Source organism: Sarcophilus harrisii, chromosome 6, assembly GCF_902635505.1.
Source record: "Sarcophilus harrisii chromosome 6, mSarHar1.11, whole genome shotgun sequence".
NCBI lineage: Eukaryota > Metazoa > Chordata > Mammalia > Dasyuromorphia > Dasyuridae > Sarcophilus > Sarcophilus harrisii.
In genome coordinates, this window is record NC_045431.1 from 226,923,030 (window position 1) to 226,945,338 (window position 22,309).

The 22,309-nt window shown below is 32.2% G+C and overlaps 1 long non-coding RNA gene across 1 annotated transcript in view; it reads right to left on the reverse strand.

Annotated features, from left to right (window-relative positions):
- LOC116419840 overlaps positions 1 to 22,309 on the reverse strand; it is an 826,591-nt gene that overhangs the window by 222,455 nt on the left and 581,827 nt on the right. Inside the window, exon 3 of the long non-coding RNA XR_004230161.1 lies at positions 15,606 to 15,690. This is a non-coding gene — a long non-coding RNA (uncharacterized LOC116419840). The remainder of the gene's footprint in view (positions 1 to 15,605; positions 15,691 to 22,309) is intronic.

Consider the following 22,309-nt stretch of genomic DNA (forward strand, 5'->3'; position numbering starts at 1 on the left):
CTTTAAAACTGTTCCAACTTCTAAGCAAAATCCTATATTATGATTAGTTATGGATCAAATCCTATGAAGTGAATAGAGTTGGAGGAAGTCCCTGTGATTCGAAAGTAGAGGTGGATGAAAGAATCCAAATGACTATCTAAACCTTATCTAAATGCCTTGATGCCTACAATTGAGTCTGAAATCATATTAGGATAAATGGTTTTCTACCATTTTTCATTTCACCTAGGTAAGAGAAAGACTGTATGTGTGTGAATATAAACACATACACACACATACACATATATATGTATACATATACACCCATTCATTTTCACAGTAGATAACAAAATATTAATACTGCACAGTCAAAAACAGGAGCATAGAATCTAAATTTCAGGCACTTTTAAAATTCTTGGCCTAAACATTTTCAAATAAGAAATGCAGCTACTAAAACATAGGAAGTTAGAGTATTTATTTAATATGTATTAATTTATTATTAATAAAATAATATTTTATTTCATCAGTATTATTAAAATCTTGCTGATGATTTTCCTAATGTGAAAATTTCCTTCCCAAAGATTTCTGCCCATTCATCAATTAAACAATCAACAAGTATTTATTAAATGCCTATATTATAGTCACACACTATCCTTTAGGATTGACTGAACCCATGATTTTATTGAGAAGAAACTCTTTTATCAATAAAAAATGGAACTTTCCCTGTGACTTATAGCCTTGGAAATCTTCCTAAAGTACTGAGATATGAGGTAAAGTTGTCCAGGGTAAGAGATGAAATAAGCACCCAGTTCTCCCTCTATTCTCTATACCATGTTTATTCCCTAGATATTGTGCATAAAAATATGAAAATAAAGATTCCCTGCTCTCAATTAGGTAAATTCTATTGGAAGTGACAATACATATACATATATATATATATATATATATATATATATATAATTTTATTTTAGAAGTACTAAGTTATCCCTGGACTTAATTGAGTAGGGGGTTATAATAATCAGAAGTGAACTCATCAAACCCTAAATTTACCTGTGGGATTTACCATACAAAAAGTTGCTCCTTCAAATTTCCTAACATATCCCTATATCAGCCTCCTTAAATTGCATGACCACACTTTTAACTTTTAACAATACATAGTGATAATCATTTAGTACAATCGTACCTTTACCCTCCAGTGTTCCATTTCTCTAATTAAATGTGAATATTCTTCCATATGATCACAAATTCCTGTATTTTAACTCTATCATATCTCACTTCTATAAACTACTCTTTATTCTCATCAAGATTTTAATTCCCTTCACCCATCAGTATTTATTCACTCACCTCTGTTCTAATTTAAGCTCCCTCCCTCTTCAATCTCAATTCATGAGTTAGCATTTTAAAGCCATACTGTGTTCTCTTGATCTACTTGTTCCCTTATTTCATTACTACTGATCTCTTGTCAAAATTGAGCTCTACATTTTCCCCACCATTTGCCAGATTTATTCCTACTTATGAGTTTCTACAAACAGCAACAGGAGGGAGTCCTAGACATGCTTATTTATATGCTGACAATTCATATTATTTAATCTCAAGTGGGCCCTCAATACAGCAAATTATTTACTATTTACCTCCTTTTAAAACACTTTGCATTATATTCTAAAGAGAAAACTGAAGTCATTTGATATAAGGTTTCTTTTCTCTTTATCTCAAAACTGCCTAACATCATCTTCTACTGTTTTCTTTTCCTTTTTTCTCCCCCATCCAAAGTCACCATTCTCCATCTGTACTTGATCCATTTTCTCTCATCTTCTTCAGAAGACTGCATAAAAAAATCATCCTCTCATTAATTCTCTGGCTTCACCCTTTCTAATAGTATCTTCCTGTATACTTCCAATATATTTTTTGTATTGCCTTATTATATCCTCTGAGCATTTCTAAAGCCACGATTTAAATATCACCCACATCCTCACTCACAAGACCCTTCCATGAACTTCACTCCTGAATCACCAATAAGCTACTGTACATTTTAAGTGGAATTTCCCAAATAAATCTCAACTCATCATGTCCAAAATTGAAACAATTGCCTTTCCTCAAAAGCTCTCCCTTCTTCCATTTTTTTTTATGTTCAAAGGCCCATCATCTTTCCAGTTACTCTTTGAAAACTCACAATTTCTCTTTGACTATTCATCTGCTTTGATTCCACATATCTAGTATCAAATCTTGCCATTGTTTCCTCCATAGCATCTTTCTCATTCTATATCTTTTCTCTACTTACTCAGCTACAATGCTGGTCAGACCCCAAGCACCTCTTTCCTAAAGTATTGTAACAGCTGCCTAATTGGTCACCCCTGCTGAAAATCTCTCATTCCAGTTCTTCTTACTCACTGCTGCCAAAGTAATTTTCCTTAAGTGCATATCTAACCGTGTGACTCCCCTACTCGATCACTTGCAATGGCTTCCTATTGCCTTGAGAGTCCAATACAGACTTTGCTATTTTGATTTCACACACTTTTATAGCATGCCTGTAACCCATCTTTTTAATCTCACTGGACATATTACGCCATCACCCACACACACAACATATTCTGTGATCCAGCCATATTAGACTTGCTTCTGTTCTCCATGCATTAAATTCCATTTTTCATTTCTGTACTTTTGTTCAAGTCATCACAAGAAAAAATATTTCTACCTTACCTTCATCTCATAGTATCCTTTTTTCTTTTAATATGCAAGTAATGTACCATCATTATATTAGTTATTTGTATCTCTTTCTGTGTTTACAAAACCATCAAGATCTGACTTTTTTTTACCAATTGTGATTGTGTTTCTGTTACAATGTGAATATAATATTCTTTGTGATTTTAGACATCTAAAACTTTAAAAACAAAAACTCCAGCGAAGTTACTGAAATCACATAGTAGTCATAGTACTTGCCCAGGCTCAGAGATGGAATATCACAGGTAGAATATGTCCTACTGGCTTTTCTCACTTCAAGCCCAGGGCACTATCAATGTACTTTTGATGTTTTCTTTTTTTAATTATTTTTCATGAACCCTCATAATTTCTAACTAATCAAAGAGTTTCGTGGTATAACAGCTATCAATTTAAAGAAATTCTATATATCAAATATTAATACTTGATTTTACATTTTGGAAGATTTCTTCTTTCTTCTCCAGATAATGAAGGGATAAAAAAGCAGCTGGTGCCAACTTCTGTATATTAATTGCTTCCATAGTGTAATAAAAAGGTTACTGGATTCAGAGGCAGGAGACTTTGGTGGTAGTATCTTGGCTTTGTGGCTGCTGAGTTGTATGACCTTCAATAAAACCCTTTTCCTCTCTCGTCCTCATTTGCAGTTATCAGAAAATAATTGGTATATTCTCAATCGATGAAGTGGAATGCAATATTAAATGAGAAAATAGAAAGACTTAAAAAGATGTGACATAAAGAAAAGGAGATTTCTGTATACTTGGGTCCTTACTAAATAAAACTAAAATGCTTATTTCTATACATCTATAAGCTTTCATAGATCATGCTTTGAAGTATCACAAGAGGTTTTTTCCCCCTGAAATAATCTTTTCTTTTGCCTTTCATATCTTTCAAAGGCACCTAGAAGGCCCAAACCATACAGCACTGGATCTGAACAAAAGGAAAATTTACTTCAAATCAAATTCAGACTCATATACTTACTTGACCTCTATGTGTTCAGTTTCTCCAACTGTAATTTAGGATAACATATCAAGGTAGAGAAGTATCTACCTTGCAGAACTGTTATGTGGATCAAATGAGTTCATATTTGGAAAGTGTTTAGCATAGTTCATGGAACATATAGTAGGTGCTACATAACTGTTAAAAATTTCTCATAATGGAATTGAAATCAATTATCCCTCCATAAAAGATCTAGTCATTCATAGATATACAATTCAGTTATTAATTCAATATAGCTAACTAACTATGCCTAGTATTTAAAAATACATAATTTTGGTATTTGTTTTTCATTTATTCATTATTTCCCCTCCCTATCTATCTATCTATTGAGTTATTTGTGATGATTGGTCCTTGTTATGTTCAAGGGCTTCAATCTATATTCCTGAAGAAGATATTCATGATATACACATGATTAATAAATATTGATTGCACTGGATTGAATTAGAATTGGTATAATAGGCCACTTTTTCCCTTTCTATTTTATCTTTAGTATAATATCTACCTCCTAAATTAAACATGGTCAAGATATAAGGTCTTGGAAGAATGCTATCACTATCCTTGATAAAACATTTTGTTAAAATACTTTCCCCAATTTTCTCACATTTTAATATTTATTCTATCTATATTTATCATCAAATATGCTTGGGATATTCTACCAAGCTTAAAAAAAACCTGTTTTTACTCTTATTTACTTTTTTATTTTTGCTATATGAGATAACAATTGACAATTATCCATCACCCTTTCTCATATGGTTTTGCAAATAAGTTTTATTTTCTAATTTTGTTCTGTTTTTGGCAGTCATCTGACTGTATTGACAAATCAGAAAGGTGTTAGCTGAGGAAAGCATTTCGTGTGCTCTTTTCATCTTGTTGTGGCAATTATTTCACATTGGTTAAATTTCTATAAAAATAAAACTAATCAATATCAATGTTGTTTTATACATTTCCATTTTTATCAGTTACTTAATGAAATATGTCACTACTGAATTCTTTGTTTTGTGGCACATCAAATTTCCCCCTTTATTAGTATCCTTTTTCCATTTCTTTTTAACTCATTTTTGATCCAATTTCTGATGAGTTGATAATGTGAACAAATGTCACATTATCAACTCATCAGAAATTGGATTTGTTTCATTTGTTTCAGGGCTAAGCCCTTCTTTGTTAGCAGGTCTTTTCTTGATAGTAGAAGGATAATCTATTTTGTTGCTTGGGCCTAGCCACATCCAGTGACTACCAATTCTTTTTTCAAAGGAAATGTACATAATATAAGATGGAGGTTTCTATAATTTACAAAGTTTTCATCTCTCTCTGTTCTTTTTCTTGTAGTCATATATCTTTCCCACCCTCATGACATCCCATTTTTGCACTAAAATCACAAAGTATAAGAATTTATACTGATTTAATTTGGTCTATGTTATCATCTATAAATTTTTTATGATGATAATATATAAGTGATTTTAAAAAAGATTGGAAAATGAGTCATCCAGACTCCAGGTGCAGTACTCTATCTGCTACCTAGATGTTCTCTACAGGTAAGGGTACCAAGGTGCTACATTGCATAAAGCACAAGGCTTGGAATAAGGCAGGCCTGAGTTCAAATCAAGTCTGACACATTTAGTAGCTCTGTGACATTGGGCAAATCACTTAATCCTATTTGCCTCTGTTTCTATAAATGAGTTAATGAAGAAAATGACAGATGAATTTGGTCAACTTTGCCAAGAAAATTTTAAATGGGCTCATGAGGACTCAGACATGAGTGAAATAACACGATAATAAATCTATAAGTAATGATAATATTACTTTGATTACTACTCTTATTTCAAGAGATAGAAGGGTTTAGAGTAGTGTATTACCATTAAGTGGTCAGGTAAAAAAGTTCTCACAAATTGTTGAATGCATCTCTATTTTTATTTCTATCTGATCCTACTTTTTTTGTCTATGAAGTAGAATGTCCTGTGGAAAAAGGCTTGATTGGGGGATTAGAAACAGTTTATATTCATGCCCTGTTTTCAACTCTTGCTATCTATGTGACCCTCAACAAGTCTCGAAATTCTAGACAAGTTTCCAATAATAATAGCTACAATTTTAGAGCACTTTAAAATTTGCAAAATGTTTTGAAAATGTCATATCACTTTACCTTCATAATAATCCTGAGAGATAGGTGCTGTTATTGTCTCCTTTTATAGATGAGGAAACTGAGGCAGATATATAGATGACATGATATAACCATGCTCACATAATGAGTCAGTGTGGGAGATCAGGTCTTACTCTATCCACTACACCATCTGGCTCCCTTTATATTACTGATACAATGATAATCTGAATAGTTAGAGGAATTTTTCTCACTGGAGAGTTCTTTATAACAATGAAGACATAGGTCTAATATCTATATAATATTTGTATCATATATATACATGGAATATATGTGTTTAATATTTATGTATTATATGTGTGTATTACATATTGGTATATAATATATATATAAAGGCTAACAATATAAATATATAAATTTTATTAATATCTAATACACTTATCCATATACCTGTCCTGTGTTAGCGTTCTGTGTATTTAAAATATATGCATTTCCTAAGTAGTTTTAGTTTGCTTTTATTTATCATTTCTTTACAGAATAGTCATCAAGAGAGTGGTCTATTGGTCTTAGAGAGATTGTAGCTCCCAGTAACTGAGGATAATATAATATAACAGGAAAATATTAAAATGAATTAACTCCATTAGATCTATGTTAGGAAGTCTAAACTATGTGAGGAGACATAGAGGAAACTGGAAATAGAGGAGACATAGAGGAAACTTTGTGTTGACAAATCCCATAGAGTTACTTGTATTATGAAATGGGACACTTATCATTATATAATTTTAACTTTGGAAACAAGTCAATATCAAGATCACAGCAAAAGATACTTTAAAATTTTTGGATAATCCATTCCATAGCTTTTTCTTTTTGGCTTGATACAGTCAACCTTCCAGATATCATTATTGGACTTATTCTCACAATCTTATACTGAGGTCAAGTCTTTAGGAAATACAAGGCAAATTTCCCCTGTGATAGATAGCTACACACACACACACAAATACAGAGAGAGAAAGACAGGGACTGGGGAGAAGTGGGTAGAGTGGGGAAAGAGAAAGGGGGAGGGAAAGAAAGGGGCAGAGAGAGGGTGAGGAAAAGAGAAAGGAGAGAGAAAGGACGAAAGAGAGAAAGAGAGAGAGGAGAGAGAGAGAGAGAGAGAGAGAGAGAGAGAGAGAGAACAAGAGAACACATGAGGTTCAAGTGACAACACAGAGTCCAAATAAAACTTAACTTACTTCCAAACTATAGCCATGAACAGGAAGAAAATTTTTCATTGTCATATCCCCAGAGTTTGTGTGATTTCTCTAATCCTATTTTCCTGAAGCTCCTAATTTTCACTCCTCTTGAATATCAGCTGGAAGCCAAAGCAGGCATGTGATAAAATGAACAAGAAAGGATGATGCTCCTGGGAGATTTTTTGAGGTAGGAGAGGAGCTTTAAATAAAGTTAGCCTCAGCCTCTGAACTTCTCAGTATTTATCTCAACCAAACCACCTGACCTCCTGTGGTGAACAAATGTCTAGAACTGAGTAGTTTCTCACTGATCGATTCATATTTGTCCATGCTATTTGGAAAGAAAAAAACCCTGAAAATTCTTCCACCGAATTGGTCCTTAAGATAAATGAAATGACATCTTTCAATGGAGGATTATTATTTAAAATGTTAGGAACATTAATGCCCACATAATGACTTCAAGGACACATCTCAGAAATACTGTGGGTTTCCATTCAAGACCACCTCAAAAAAAAAAGTGAATATTGCAATAAAACAAATCACAATTTTTTTTGTTTCCCAGTGCATATAAAAGTTTTGTTTACACTATACTGTATTCTATTAATGGTTCAATAGCATTATATCTTAAAAAATGTACATACCTTAATTAAAAAAAAAACTATTAAAAATGCCATGAACCTGTTTTTTAAATTTTTTTATCTGATTATTTGGTAATAATGTGAAAATGGTTTGAAAAGTCATTCAGAGAAAATATCCTTGCCCCTATCTTATACTTTCTTTGGTAATTTATTTCTTGATAAAGGTAACCCCCATGTGGAAAAACAAAACAAAGCAAAACAAAAGAATGAATGAACAAAAAATCCACCATCTACTGCTCTGAGTCAATACATTTTTTGGAACATATGATTTTATAAGCTAGCCTAGAACAATGACATATTAAATACCTTCTTCAGGGTCACACACACAGTCAGTATATGTCAAAGGAGGATCTCAAGCCCACAATTTTTTGTTTTTGAAAATAGAAATAAAACAGACTTTATTTTGAAGATAAAGATGATGGTACTAATTTTGGTTAGTAAAGTAAGACTTAATTATAACATGTCACTAACACCATCATAGGGAATAGCACACCTGGGAAGCCCCCATCCCCAGTCTAGTGAGATTACAGAAGCTGGATCCAAAGCCAAGATGCAATCAGAAGCTCACAATGCCTGGATTTAAGTTCCTCTTTATGCTGGACTTGCACTCATTTGATAGGCAAATGTTAAGACAATCGCTTGGCTTTAAAGTTAAAATGCTAAGAGCTGCAGAAAATGGACACTTCCATGAAGTGCATTGTCATAGGTCCTGTCCTCCTTATCCCCCTATCCTCCTTCATCCACACAAATTTCATTCCTGGAATGACATAATTGCCTTTGACACCCATCACAATAGTCAGTTACTTGGGATAATAGATGAAAAGCCAAGTCACAGAATAACTGATATGGGGTATAATGCAGCTTGCCCCACAAAGGTAACCAAAGACCAATCCCATAACTGCTTTCTTAGATCTTATGCAATACTATCTTTCCAAAAAGGCAGTAACTAGATTCTTCTGACAAAATTTAGTTATGGGGAAGCCCATGAAGCAAGTAGACAGAATATATATATATATATATATATATATATATATATATATATATACACTTATATATATATATATATATTGCATAATATTCATAAGATGGAATCCATGTTTTCATGGTTTTGAAATTGAATATCTTGCTACAATATCATACTACCTCTATATTTATGAACTGAGCTTTGAATCCATGTCTTCAGATGACTAAGTCAACTCACTTTCCATTGTATTATATAATTTCTTTCTATCACAGAATATTAGTCTCAATCTATTTGTCTCTATCTGCCTAGCTAGTTAATACCAGTCTTTTATGTGGCTTTCTCTTTTTTTTGTCAATATCTCTGTCTGTCTTTGGGTCTATGTCTGTCTCTCTCCCTTTCCTCTTCCTTTGCATAACTGTCCATGTTTATGTCTCTGTTTCAAGTACTTATATTTCTCTATCTCTGTTTCTCTGTCTCTGTTTCTGTCTTGTTATTCATTCCTCTTTGTTTCTTTCACTATCTTTCTTTCAGCTAATGAAATCCCCTTCTTGGCAAATACTTGGAGAGTTTCTGCTTAATCTTTGCTATTTGATATTTCCTCAAATCAATTTTACACATTTCAAAGCTTTGTCAATTTCAAGAGGGAAAAGTCAAGAAATGATGAAAAACACCAAAGAGCCTGCCAAGAATCAAACCTTTTGTCTCTGTCTCCCCAAGACATCTCCAAAGCATATTTCAGCTTGAAGGAGTTGAGTTGTCCTGTTATTATTATTCTCTTAATCACAAGATAGTGTCTAACTTTTATTTACAATGAAATAAAATTAAATTTTAAAAAATGAGGTAAACGTGTTCAGTGAAAAATGCTGCTGATTTTTTCTCCTAAATTGATTTAAATCCTTTCCTTCTCCCTGACAACTTGGAGTAGGGGAGGTACTTTTTATGTCATTGCTATTGTATCCAACCAACTAAAAAAACTCTTTTTAAATTGTCTGAAAATATTTTCAACAGATCAACAGTGGGGGGAACTGCTATAGGTTGCTTCCAAGCCTTGAGTGAGGTGAGTTTTTACCATGGCTGCTTTAAGACAGCCATGACAGTTCTCTAATTTTCTTGTCTCAATCATTTTAAATACACTTCACAGAAAGAATCTGATTCATTGTCAGGTGCACCCCATGGCAAAAGAAGGAGAAAATACTGCTTTTTTTTCCAATAACAAGTCATTACAATGCTTATTTAAAATGTCATGAATTACTGCAACTCTAACTTTCTATACAAAACTCAAATTCCATCAGGATATAAACAGAAGATAGTTTCAAAGAAAAAAAATCTAAAAGATAAAAAAGTTGTCAAATATTCCAAAGGGAGACAAGTGTGTTACTAGCCAACGTAAATTGTGATGATGGGAATAAGTATGTTGCGAGGTTTGGGTAAAACAAATGCATGAACTCTGAAAAATTGTCCTTGAGATTAACAAATTATAGATTTACATCTGGCAGGGACTTTTCTGCTCATCAAGTCCCACATCTTTCTCTCACAGGTGAGAAAATTGAGGCACCAAAAAGTAAAAAATACTTCCCAAAATAGATACAAGAAATTTATTTTGGCTTCATACTCTTCCATTCTGGTTTAGCCTACTTCTCAATGAATTGACCTTTCTTTACTTCCCTTTCTAAATCTAAACAACCTGTTGCTCAGTTACCATAATATGAATCGATGGTGGACACAGGTACAGAATGTTAAGAGCAAGATTGTGAATATGAATGCAATTTGAAAAGACATTGAGTCAAAAACTCTGCCTATGGGAAGTTATGTGCTGAGAAAGATTTTTTTCTTTTTTTTTAATATAAAACTGTAAACTATTCATTTTTTTCCTGTTGTCTGTAAGGTTGCAGTTTTGTGAATGTCTATATTTTTATGTGTGTTATACACATTTTAAATCATGTCTCAATCTTCCCTTTGTAATCCACTGAAAGCCATTCCTCAGATGATATGACTTTGGATACATAAGCAGAGTGGGACAATCAGGACTTTGAAATATGGTGCATGATTTTAGGGACTTTTAAGTTCCTGTTATCATAAAAAGAAATCCTGGAGGTCATTTAGGCCAAACTCTTGAATTTCTAGTTAAGCGTTTGAACTTAGAATGTTTACATGACTTGCTCAATGTTACATAGACAGTAAAAGACGCAGAAATTGAATGAAGGTGCTCTCATTCTAAATTCAGTTGTTCTTTATCTTGTATCATAAGAGAGACAAAAAAGCTTGTTATTCAGCAATCAGGAAATATAGGATTAAAACAAAAAGCTTGTAGATGGCCTATTCCTTCCTTCTTCTCAGCTCCTTTAGCAGCTGGTGGCTTATATCCCATCCTAAAAGGAATTGGCTGAAGATACCTACTGCCCAGAAGTAAATTATTTCTAGCTATGGCTCCACACTTATCAAGGCTAGTCATCATATGGCACATATATTTTCTAGGACTGAGAGAACACCCATTTGAGTTGGTTTTTGGGTTTGGGAAACAATTTTAAAAATCCAATCTGTCTTTTGGGGCAAGACACGGCATGGAAGAAGAGTTTTAATGAAGGTATGTGTATCTATATAAAACCATTAAACAATTCTGACTGTAGGATTATGGAGCCCACTGAAATGGACTGGAAATGCTATATATCAACTTCAGAAAGTTTTAGTATTTCTAAATTCTCAGCATCAAATAATCGGCAAATGAAATTAATTTATAATATATCATATATAACAATTGGATTGCCTTGTCTTGAAGATCTCAAAAGTAGAAGAAACCAACTATATTTCTAGATATTCAGTCTCCATTTGTGCAGTTCTGCTTTTAAGAATTTTTATTTTTTTCTATTGTTTTTGTTCTGCCATCTAGACTAAATTTTCCTGTTTTTCATTTGTATCTTTTCCTACTGTTTCTGCCCTCTAGGACAAATGGAACAAGTCCTGTGCTTTCACGACACCAAAACTTTTCAAAAATGTGAATATCATGATGCCTCTATATCCTCATTTTTTTCTTTTATAAGCTAAATTAGACCAATTCCATGTCATATTACCTTATATCAGTGATCAACATAGCAATCATTCTTTTTAAACTGAATTGCTGGAAGGATGAAAATCTATACATCCCCTACTTTGTTGTGTTAATTTTCAAAAGATCGGGGTTCTTATGAAGAGAAACTTTTACTTAATAATGCATTCTTACAAAAATCAATATTGTGATTTAAAAAACAAAAGTCTAGCTCACCTGACAGTTAAATGGAAATTGATCTTTTAGAAATATAAAAATTATGTACCTTGGACATCTTTGATTTAATATTTCCACTTTGCAGCATCTTTTGGGGTAACAGATGTCATGGTTAAGCATATATAATATATGCTAATATACTAAACTTTTACAAGTAAATCCCCACCCTTCCTCTTAGCAAATATTTTAAAAAGATAAGAAGATACATTAATAGGTATATATTATTTATGTACTGGTATATATGCCTGTTGATTCAAAGTTGAATCAATAATAGAAAACATTTATATATACTTTAAGGCTTGCCCAATTCATTGCTTATATTATCTCCCTCAATCTATACCATCAACTTCTGAGATAGAATGGAAAGTATTATAATTCCAATTTTTTCTGATAAGGAAACTAATGCTCAGGGATATTGTACCTTGCCCAGGATCACAACACCAGTAAATTTCAGGGGACCAGAGTTAAGACTCATGCCCTAATAACTCCAAGGTCAGCATTCATTTCACTGCACATTAATATCTCTCTTGATTTTCATCAGGAAACTAATATGAAATGAAATAGGTACACAAAGATCCCATTCAATTCTTTAAGTCTTTATTAAGGTCCCACTATATTTTGTCCACTCTTCTTGGTGGTAGAAATATGCTGATGAAAAATACAGTTTTCTCTTCAGGGACAATGAGATACCTGCATCTGCACAACTACATCTGAGACAGAATTTATATATATATATATATATATATATATATATATATATATATATATACACATAGGCTTTCAGATAAGGATATAAGATTTGGAATGAGGAAAATTTCTCTCCTCTGGGAAGAGGGATGAGATCAAGGGAGAAATCATTTATGAGGTAACACCTGACTGCCTTTAAGGAAGAAAGGGATTTCAATACCGGTTTTTGGGTGAAGCAAATGAAGTTATGTTGGACAACACTTTATAAAATTTGATGTGCTATATATAAATGTACGCTATTATTATAGGCTAAGAAAGAAAGAGAGTATAGACAGGTTGTGGCAAGCAATTTTTGGGAAATGCACATTTTCTCAGTATGGATATTTAGAGATCCCTAATATCAGTATCCCTAAAGTAACCCCTCCCCTCATCTTCACTGCATTGTTCCCATCCTGGGATAGCAATAACATATAAAGACTAAGGCGATTGGTCCCTAATTTTCCCCAGATTTATTAGATATTACTTTCCATTGCTCCCTACTTCTGCACTTTATGATACATCAAAAATAGTACTCTCACTTTTCTTCCCTCTAATGAGCTTGAAGTTCATGTTTATTTGTATATTTATTCAAAACACTCATCTCTTATTTTCTTGCCTTTACACTAGTTGCAGAGCATGCCTAATGTGCATGCTTTCCCCCCATTCCCTCAAAGTAATGGCTAGAAAGCAGGCCCTATATAATAAATTAATGTGTGGCTGAGTCATGTGGCAAAAATATTATTTTAATATTCACTGTAAAATTGGTAAATTTAAAAGCAAAAATAACCTTTTCATATAAAATTCTGTCATTTAGTAAATTAAGACTCTAATCATCCACATATTTATGTAATACACATTAAGAATCAATAGAATTGTTTTGTTGTAATTGTTAACCATAAACAATGCATTTTTATTTTGTGTTCAGTATATTCACATTTCTGAATAAAGATTTGGAATTATTCACCGGGATTAGAGCATTTCAAAATATTTCCATTCTATCTAAACACACACTTGGACTACTCAGTGTTTGACAAGGCAGTTTCAGCTTATTAGAAATAGCCATGAATTTGAACCAACATAATTGGTTGTTTTAGAAATACAGTCTTTTTATTAATAAAGTAGTAATTTTGAAATTTTTAGTATAATTTCATTGGATAAAGTATGTATTTAGAAATTTGGATATAAAAAGCTGCCTTATATTTATTTATCCTAAAATACAATTTAATATGGTACTATATTCTCCTAATTTTCAAAAGATTTTTGCATCAAATCATAAAAAAAAGTAAAAAATGATTTTCTAGAGATATGCAAAAAACAACTGCATTTTGTAAGTAGTTTTAGCTATATTGCCTTAGACAGTGGTGACATTTGCAAAATTGCAGTTGGGAGTAATGCAATATAAATTATTATGTAATATATTTTACATTCATTTTATTAGCTTATATGGTTATAAATTTTTATCTTTACATGTTCTTTAAAATAAATATTTTATCTTCTGGCTTGAGGTTTCATTTGAATACTATTCAAATACTTGCATATGTATGCGGACATGAATTTATGTACTTATGTACATTAATAAAAATCCCATGTATTTTAATCCTTCCCTTCCCTTTTTTCTTACCTGTCCTCATCTCTTCCAATCCTTTTCTCTTCTCTTTTTTATTGCCCTTTCTGGAGACCATGTGTACAGATATGTGTATATCTGTTAGTCTCTCTTTCTATCTATTAATCCATCATCTATCTTCTTTTCTGACTACACATGTATATGGATAAGCTTTTGCATATACTTGTAAGTATACAGATGCAGGACATATGTATACTTTACTGTACATGCATATATGTCTGTGTATATACACATATATGCAAGATATTTCCAACCTTTTCTTTATGTTATTAAATTTGATAACAATTATTAAGCACATAGAATTCACAATATACTTCACTAAATTTCAAGATAGATATACACAGTAACACATATTCATGATTATTATTACACATTTAAAAAACACAAAATTAAATACATACGAAATATGTATTGTGTAAATACATATATACAATGCATGGACAAATGTGTAAATATAAATATTTGTGTGTACGGAGAGAAAGAGGGAGAGAAAGAGAATGACAGACAAAGGAATTAATGCAAAAACACTCCTCAAAGACAGCACTTAAATTTTAGACTAATAGATGGTAATCCATAAATGTTTACAACAAAAATAATATTTTAAAAATAAAATTACTCTATATAATGCCATTAACATCAATCTCTTCATGGATTGTCAGTTTTGTTCCATAAATATCAGAACATATATGTGTATATATATAATATATATTTATATATATTTGCAGACATGTACACAGATACACACACACACACACACACAAAACACTATATTTGGCTGCAACTTTTGAAAACTGACCTAAGGTTATCTCAGTTGTGTCTCAAAGTCACTGCTTTAAAATTTTGCTTAATAGGGGTCTATTGACCAGGTAGATATTTTGAAATAAATAATAGTGCTCATGGCAGTATTTTTTTAAACTAAGTTCAGTTACACAAAGTCAAATACATGTGTGCTTATGATATTCGTTAATAGACATGGACATCTTTTTAGATGGAATATTATAGGATAAAAAAACTAGAGATAAAGATAAAATAATTTCATACAAATGTTGTGGTATATTTTAAGTTCTGCAATAATGTATAGAGAATGCTTTACATTATGGATCTGATAATGATATTGAGGAGAAAAAATGTTCTTTCAATATCTACAAACTTTAAATAAAAGACCTACACTAAAAAAAAATCTATAAACTTGTCTATAAAGGACACATCAAAGGACATTTCCATATTTTCCCCCTGATGGTCTTTGCCAAGCTACAATGATTATATTATAGATTCACTGACACCACAGACAAAAAAGCACTACCCAAGTTTTGGTTATTGACAAATCAATTTTCGGTGCCCAGAACTCAGGCAATTTAACTGCCAAAACAACTCTCAGAAACTTACATTTAGAGTATGAGGTGATGCGCCAACTTGTTTGGTTCTACTGTTTCTGTGTGATCTTGAATACTTGCAATAGAAAACATCATTTCTAAAGAAAAGATAAAATCAAGATATCACATTTAAGAAAAAGGAAGGTGAAATTTAAATCTCAAGTAATATCATATAAAATGTTAAATCTCTTGAAAGCTGTAGCTGAGGTAGAGCATATTTATGTTCCCATATATCTATATAGTTGTATTTTCATTATTAAAAATTGTTTTATTTTTTTTCAAAATATTTCCCAATTACATATAAAAAATTTAATCATTTAAAAAATGTTGAATTTCAAATTCTCTCTCTCCCTCCAACACCTTTTCACTCTTTAAGAAGGCAAGCATTTTGATAATGATTATAAAAGTACGGTCATAAAAATATATTTCTATATGATCTATGTCAAAATAAAACAATATAATGTAAAATAATAAATTTATAAAGTAAACTATGTTTGAACACACATTCTGTGTTTATCAGTTCTCTCTCAGAAGGTGTCTCATCTTTCACTAAGAATTCACCATGGATTGTTTGGAATTATATACTATGTTAATCAGAGTAGCTAAGTCTTTATCAGTTGAGCATTTTTAAATAGCATTCCTTCTCCTGTTCGCTTTGCTCAGAATCAGTTCATATAAGTTTTCTCAGGTTTTCTTTGGAACTATCCTGCTCCTTCTTTCTTATAGAACAATAGAATCCCATCACAACATATACCACAACTTGTTGCCATTATTTAATTAACGGATATCCCCTCAATTTCCAATTCTTTGCCACCAGAAAAGAGCTACTATAAATATTTTTTTTTTCGTAAAGATACATCTTTTTCCCATTTGTTTGATCTCTTTGGGAGAAATTGACCCATTAGTAGAAGGAATCACATGACTAACAAAAAGTTTTAAGAATGCTGCTAGAGAATGGTGGAGAAAGGAGTCATAATAATTCTGAGAGGAGAACAGAGAAGAATGAGAGAATGGACGAAAAAGACTTCTCTGACTCCTTTTTTCTGTATAATTATCATACTGGAAAAAACAGAAAATATTTGGATTCAATATTCAATCCAACATAGCTACCAAAATAATATTTTCTTAAGAACAAGTTTATGTCAGACTGAAGAATCTTGCAGCAGCCTACTGTCTTTAGGATACAATCTAAACTCTTTTTCACATTTAATGACCACAATCTGAAATCATCTCAATTCTAGTTTAATGTGGATTGTACAATCATACTTTCTATTTTCTAAACCAACTTAGCTAGCTTTAGAATTGCCTAGAATTTATTGCCTCTTGAGGTGAACACTTCACTTTGTCCTGCTTTGCACTTTCCCACATTCTTCAAATGGACCACTTCAAATCCACCTCTTAGATTTCTTAGCTTCTATCAAGACTCAGTTCATGTTCTACCTTATATGGGACTGTTCTCCTGATCCTTCTAAGTATTAATGCCTTCCCCTCCCTCAAAAGATCATCTATAAGCAAATGTGTTTATTTGTAGTTTTCCCCAAATAACATACACTTCTGAAGACATTTCCTTTTTTATATTATCTCTCTCCCTTTCCCAAGTCACCGATATTCTGACTTACAAATTGTAGGCACTTAATAGATGCTTGATAAATTGGGCTGCATTTTATGTATATATATATATACATACATATAGATAACCACTTGTGTGAATTCAAGTGTTAGAAAGAGAATTCAAGTGTTTTCATTGAAGAATGGAAAAAGGAAGTAATCTATTTTAATCCAGGTGGCTTAAACATTGAGTAATTGAAAAGAGATAGTGTGAAAAAGGGTAAAAAAAAATGGGTGAGAGACAAAGTATAAACTGGTTTAAACTTTTTTTTCCCCCTTTAAATTTCATTCTATAAATTCTGTCTACTCCCTTATACTATTTGGCCTCTTGTCTGGAACACAGAGGATAAATTAACATGTTTTTCAATACATATTTTGATATATACAATATATGTACAATATGTACAATGTACAATACAAACATACTTATATACACATTTTCTTTACAGGGTAAGGATCCATTAAAAGCCATAAAGTAAGTTTGCATATTGTGAAGTTTTAGTAAATAATAAAATAATTTTAATTTGTTAATATATATAATATAATAATTGTATTATATATTATATGTAATAATATATAATAATAAATAATATAATAAATTAAATTTGTTAGTGATCAATAAATGTCCATAAAGTGAAGCATACATAAAATAGCTAAGCATTAATACACTAGGTAAAAAAACTATTTCATTTTCGTCTTTCTTCCTCTACTCCTTAGCATAGTGCTTGTAACATTTTATAATTTCTATCATTAGTAGTAGCATCAGTATTGTTATTCATATTATTAGACTGTATCAGTGATTTTCTTGAATCAGTTGGTAGCATAGTGGACAGAATGCTGGCCTCGGTTCAGGAAGTTCTGAGTTCAAATCTAGCCTAAGACACCCACCAGTTGTTTGGCCCTGAGCAAGTCACTTGATACATATTTGCTTCTCAACTGTAAAATGGGAATAATCATAACATGTACCTCTTAGGTTTATTTAAAAATCAAATGAGATATTATTTGGGAAAAAAATGGTACATAGCACAGGGCCTAATACTTTGTAGATACTATAAACAATATAGTAGATACATAAATGATCATTTCCTTCCTACTTTTACCCCCACTGGTGTGTGTGACATTCTGTGAGGAATTTCCTTTACAGATATAGAGATACAGGTACTGAGATGTTAAATGATTTATCCAGAGTCTGGATCTTCTTGAATACAAAGATGGTCTTCTATTAACTATACTATTCTGTGTCTTGCCTAGAACATAGGGGATAAGTAACATGTTTCCCAATGAATTTCATTCCACAAGAACAGTAAATGATCACTGAAGTCTCATACTGTCAACAACATCTGAACTAACTTCAGTACCAATTTTTTAGCACTCAAGATTCCGCAAAGTCTATTATGCTCTAAAATTCCCTCCATGGAGAGATTCTCTGAAATGCTATAATATAAGAGTACAACTCACTGTCTGTTATTGCTAACTGTCAAGGAACTAGTTGTTTCAAGTATCCCAACTGGAAGACCTACTGCTAAAATCATTAAAAGCAACAACTAAAAAAATCAATAAAGAGAACTCACTCACTCGGGTTGGCTCAGTGGAGTATACAGGGAGAAGATAAATGGCCAACAATATTTCCTCCTCTCAATTTGACAGTTCTTTTTTTACTGATAAATAAATGGTGGAGTGGACAAAAAGTCTTAATCTTGATCTGACCTTTCTCAGACTAGGCAAAGACATTACAAGGATGCTAAAATTCAAAACAGAGGAACAAAAATGAAAAAAAGAGAAACAGTGACAAAAAAGGACTCGGGTGTATAAATATGTTTGTGGTGACTCTTTTTGTAATAGCAAAGAATTGGAAAATGATTGCATACCCCTCAGTTGGGGAATGGCTGAATGAGTTGTGGTATGTGAAGGTCATGAAATGTTATTGGTTTATAAAAATGATAAATCTAGGTGATTGTAGAAAGGCCTGGAAAGTTTTACATGAACTGATACTGAGTGAAATAAGCAACACCAGGAATACATTGTACTCAATAACAAGAAGAATGGGCAATGATCAACTATGAAAGACTTGGTTCCTCTCACTGGTTCAGTGCTACAAGGTAATCCCAAGAGACTTTGGATAGAAAATACCATCTGTATCCAGAAAAAAAATATGGAGATTGATATTGAATGTAAATCAATACATGAAATATTCACTTTGTTTCTCTGTTGTTTTTCCTCTCTCATGGTGTTTCCCTTTTGTTCTGATTTTTCTCTCTCAACATTATTCATAAAGCAATGTGCATTAAATAAATTTTAAAATAATAAAAATCATTTTTGAACTCTTCAAAAGAAGAGAAAACCAGTGAGTAATAACAGAGTGCCTGATCATAGCAAGAAAACATTTATAACTAGGAGAAAATAATGGATTTTACTACTCATTCTGCCCAGTAGACTTTTCTGATTTCTTTTTAACTTCATCTATTTCCTACATGTTAGGCTACTCTTCTGTTTATTTATCTGAATCATAATCTATGACTTTTCCCCATTTATATATTGCACCCAAAACTATTCTGAGATCTCTCCCATGTTTTCATTACCAATATTTAATTCTTGCATTTGGATTGCGAAAGGTATGAATTCAGGTGTAATGCAAAGCTATTTGCTAGCTATAGATCTGTGGGCAAGTCACTTAATTTCTCTGTGCCTGAGTTTTCTCAGTTGTAAAATATTGGGGTTTGATGCATTATAATTCTAAATCTATGATGCTATGATCTCAGAAACTTCCAAGACTTTAATTACCATCTCTATATAGATCATTTCAAAACTTAAATATAAAGGTCTAATGTCCAACCTAAACTCCAGTCTTATAATACATTTTTAATTGGCTAACTAGACCTAATGTATAATAAATTTTTGATTTTTGAATTGTCCAAAACAGAACTCATTCCTCTCACTGCAAGTCATATTTCTTCTTAATTTACTTTTCTTCAAGAGCATTTTCATCTATCTAATTGGACCAAATTGATAATTTTATTGTTCTAGTTATTTACTTGCTTCAGTCATTTCCAACTCTCTATGAACCCATTTGGGATTTTCTTGGCAAAGTTACTGAAGTTGTTTGCCATTTCCATCTCAAGCTCATTTTACAGATAAAGAAACTGAAGAAAATAAGGGTTTTTAAATTTTCGATAATATTTTGTTTTCCAATATATGCAAAGACAGCCTTCAACACTCAACCCTATAAGACTCATATTTCAAACTGTTCTCCCTTCAACCCCTTCTTTCTTCATCTCCAAGACAGTAACAAATCTGACATTGGTTAAATATGTGAGGCAAATGAGATTAAATGATTTGTCCATGGTTACTTATCTGGGTGTATTTTTAAGCATCTGAGGCTGAATTTGAACTCAGATCCTTCTAACTTTAGACTGGTACCTCCTATCCATAGATCCCCCTGCCCATGGTGCTCTTATACCCATTCTAAATTCTTTGTTATTCCTTCACTTTTAATATTTAATCAGTGGTCTAGTCTTTTTTTTTAAGTTCTACTTTTTTTTTTATTTAATAGCCTTTTATTTACAGGTTATATGTATGGGTAACTTTACAGCATTAACAATTGCCAAACCTCTTGTTCCAATTTTTCACCTCTTACACCCCACCCCCTTCCCTAGAGGGCAGGATGACCAGTAGATGTTAAATATATTAAAATATAAATTAGATACACAATAAGTATATATGACCAAAACGTTATTTTGCTGTACAAAAAGAATCAGACTCTGAAATATTGTACAATTAGCTTGTGAAGGAAATCAAAAATGCAGGTGTGCATAAATATAGGGATTGGGAATTCAATGTAATGGTTTTTTAGTCATCACCCAGAGTTCTTTCTCTGGGCGTAGCTGGTTCAGTTCATTACTGCTCCATTGGAAATGATTTGGTTGATCTCATTGGTGAGGATGGCCAGGTCCATCAGAGCTGGTCATCATATAGTATTGTTGTTGAAGTATATAATGATCTCCTGGTCCTGCTCATTTCACTCAGCATCAGTTCGTGTAAGTCTCTCCAGGCCTTTCTGAAATCTTCCTGTTGGTCATTTCTTACAGAACAATAATATTCCATAATATTCATATACCACAATTTATTTAGCCATTCTCCAACTGATGGACATCCATTCAGTTTCCAGTTTCTAGCCACTACAAAAAGGACTGCCACAAACATTTGTGCACATTAAGTTCTACTTCTTATAACATTTTTATCTTTCCCTGTCTTTCTCTTGACATGAGCATGACCCTAATTCAGACCATCCATCTCTCACATCTCACAAGTTCCTTACTGGTTCTGCTAACTTAGGCCTTTCCCCATTCCCAACTATGCTATGTATAATTTACCATCTGATTCTATTAACATACAAGTGAGACTGTTCTATTCATTATTGCTTGTAGGTTAAAATACTAAATTTTTCACCTGGTACCTGAAACTCTTCCCAAATTGTTTCCCACCTACCTTTTCAGGCCTATGACCTAGCCCTCCCCTTCACAAATTCTCTATTTTCACTAAAATGGCCTATTTGCTATTTATCATACATATTTTATTTCTTTTCTTTAAGCTTTTGTACAAGATTTCCCTAAATACACAGAAGCAATCTCTCCTCATTTTGATCTGTCTGTCTTTCTATCTATCATCTATCAGTCAGTCTGTCTGTCAATCTATCTATCTATCAGTTTTTCTATCGCTCAATCTATCTATGTGCCTACCTACCTTGCTGGTTCCAAAGCTCATCTCAAAAAATGACACCTATATGAACACTTTCCTAATCTATTTCTGTCCCCATATGTGGTAATACATCCCTTCTTGGAAATTCTCTTTTAACAAATTTGTGAATATTTTGTATTTGCTCATGTAGCAGTTATTGGAGACCAGATTCTGTTGACTGATTAACGTTTCTAATGCTTCTGTATGTCAGGACTTGAATTAATGAGACTGGATGAATTTGAAAAGGTTTGTATCTTCTCTTATTAAAAACAAAAGAGCAAACTGGAATCTTGTGAAAAGTAAGAAGTGAATTGGGAGCAGGACACAAATTGTCAAGGGCTATTAGGAAAAGAAACAAGGGGTAGGAAACCAAGA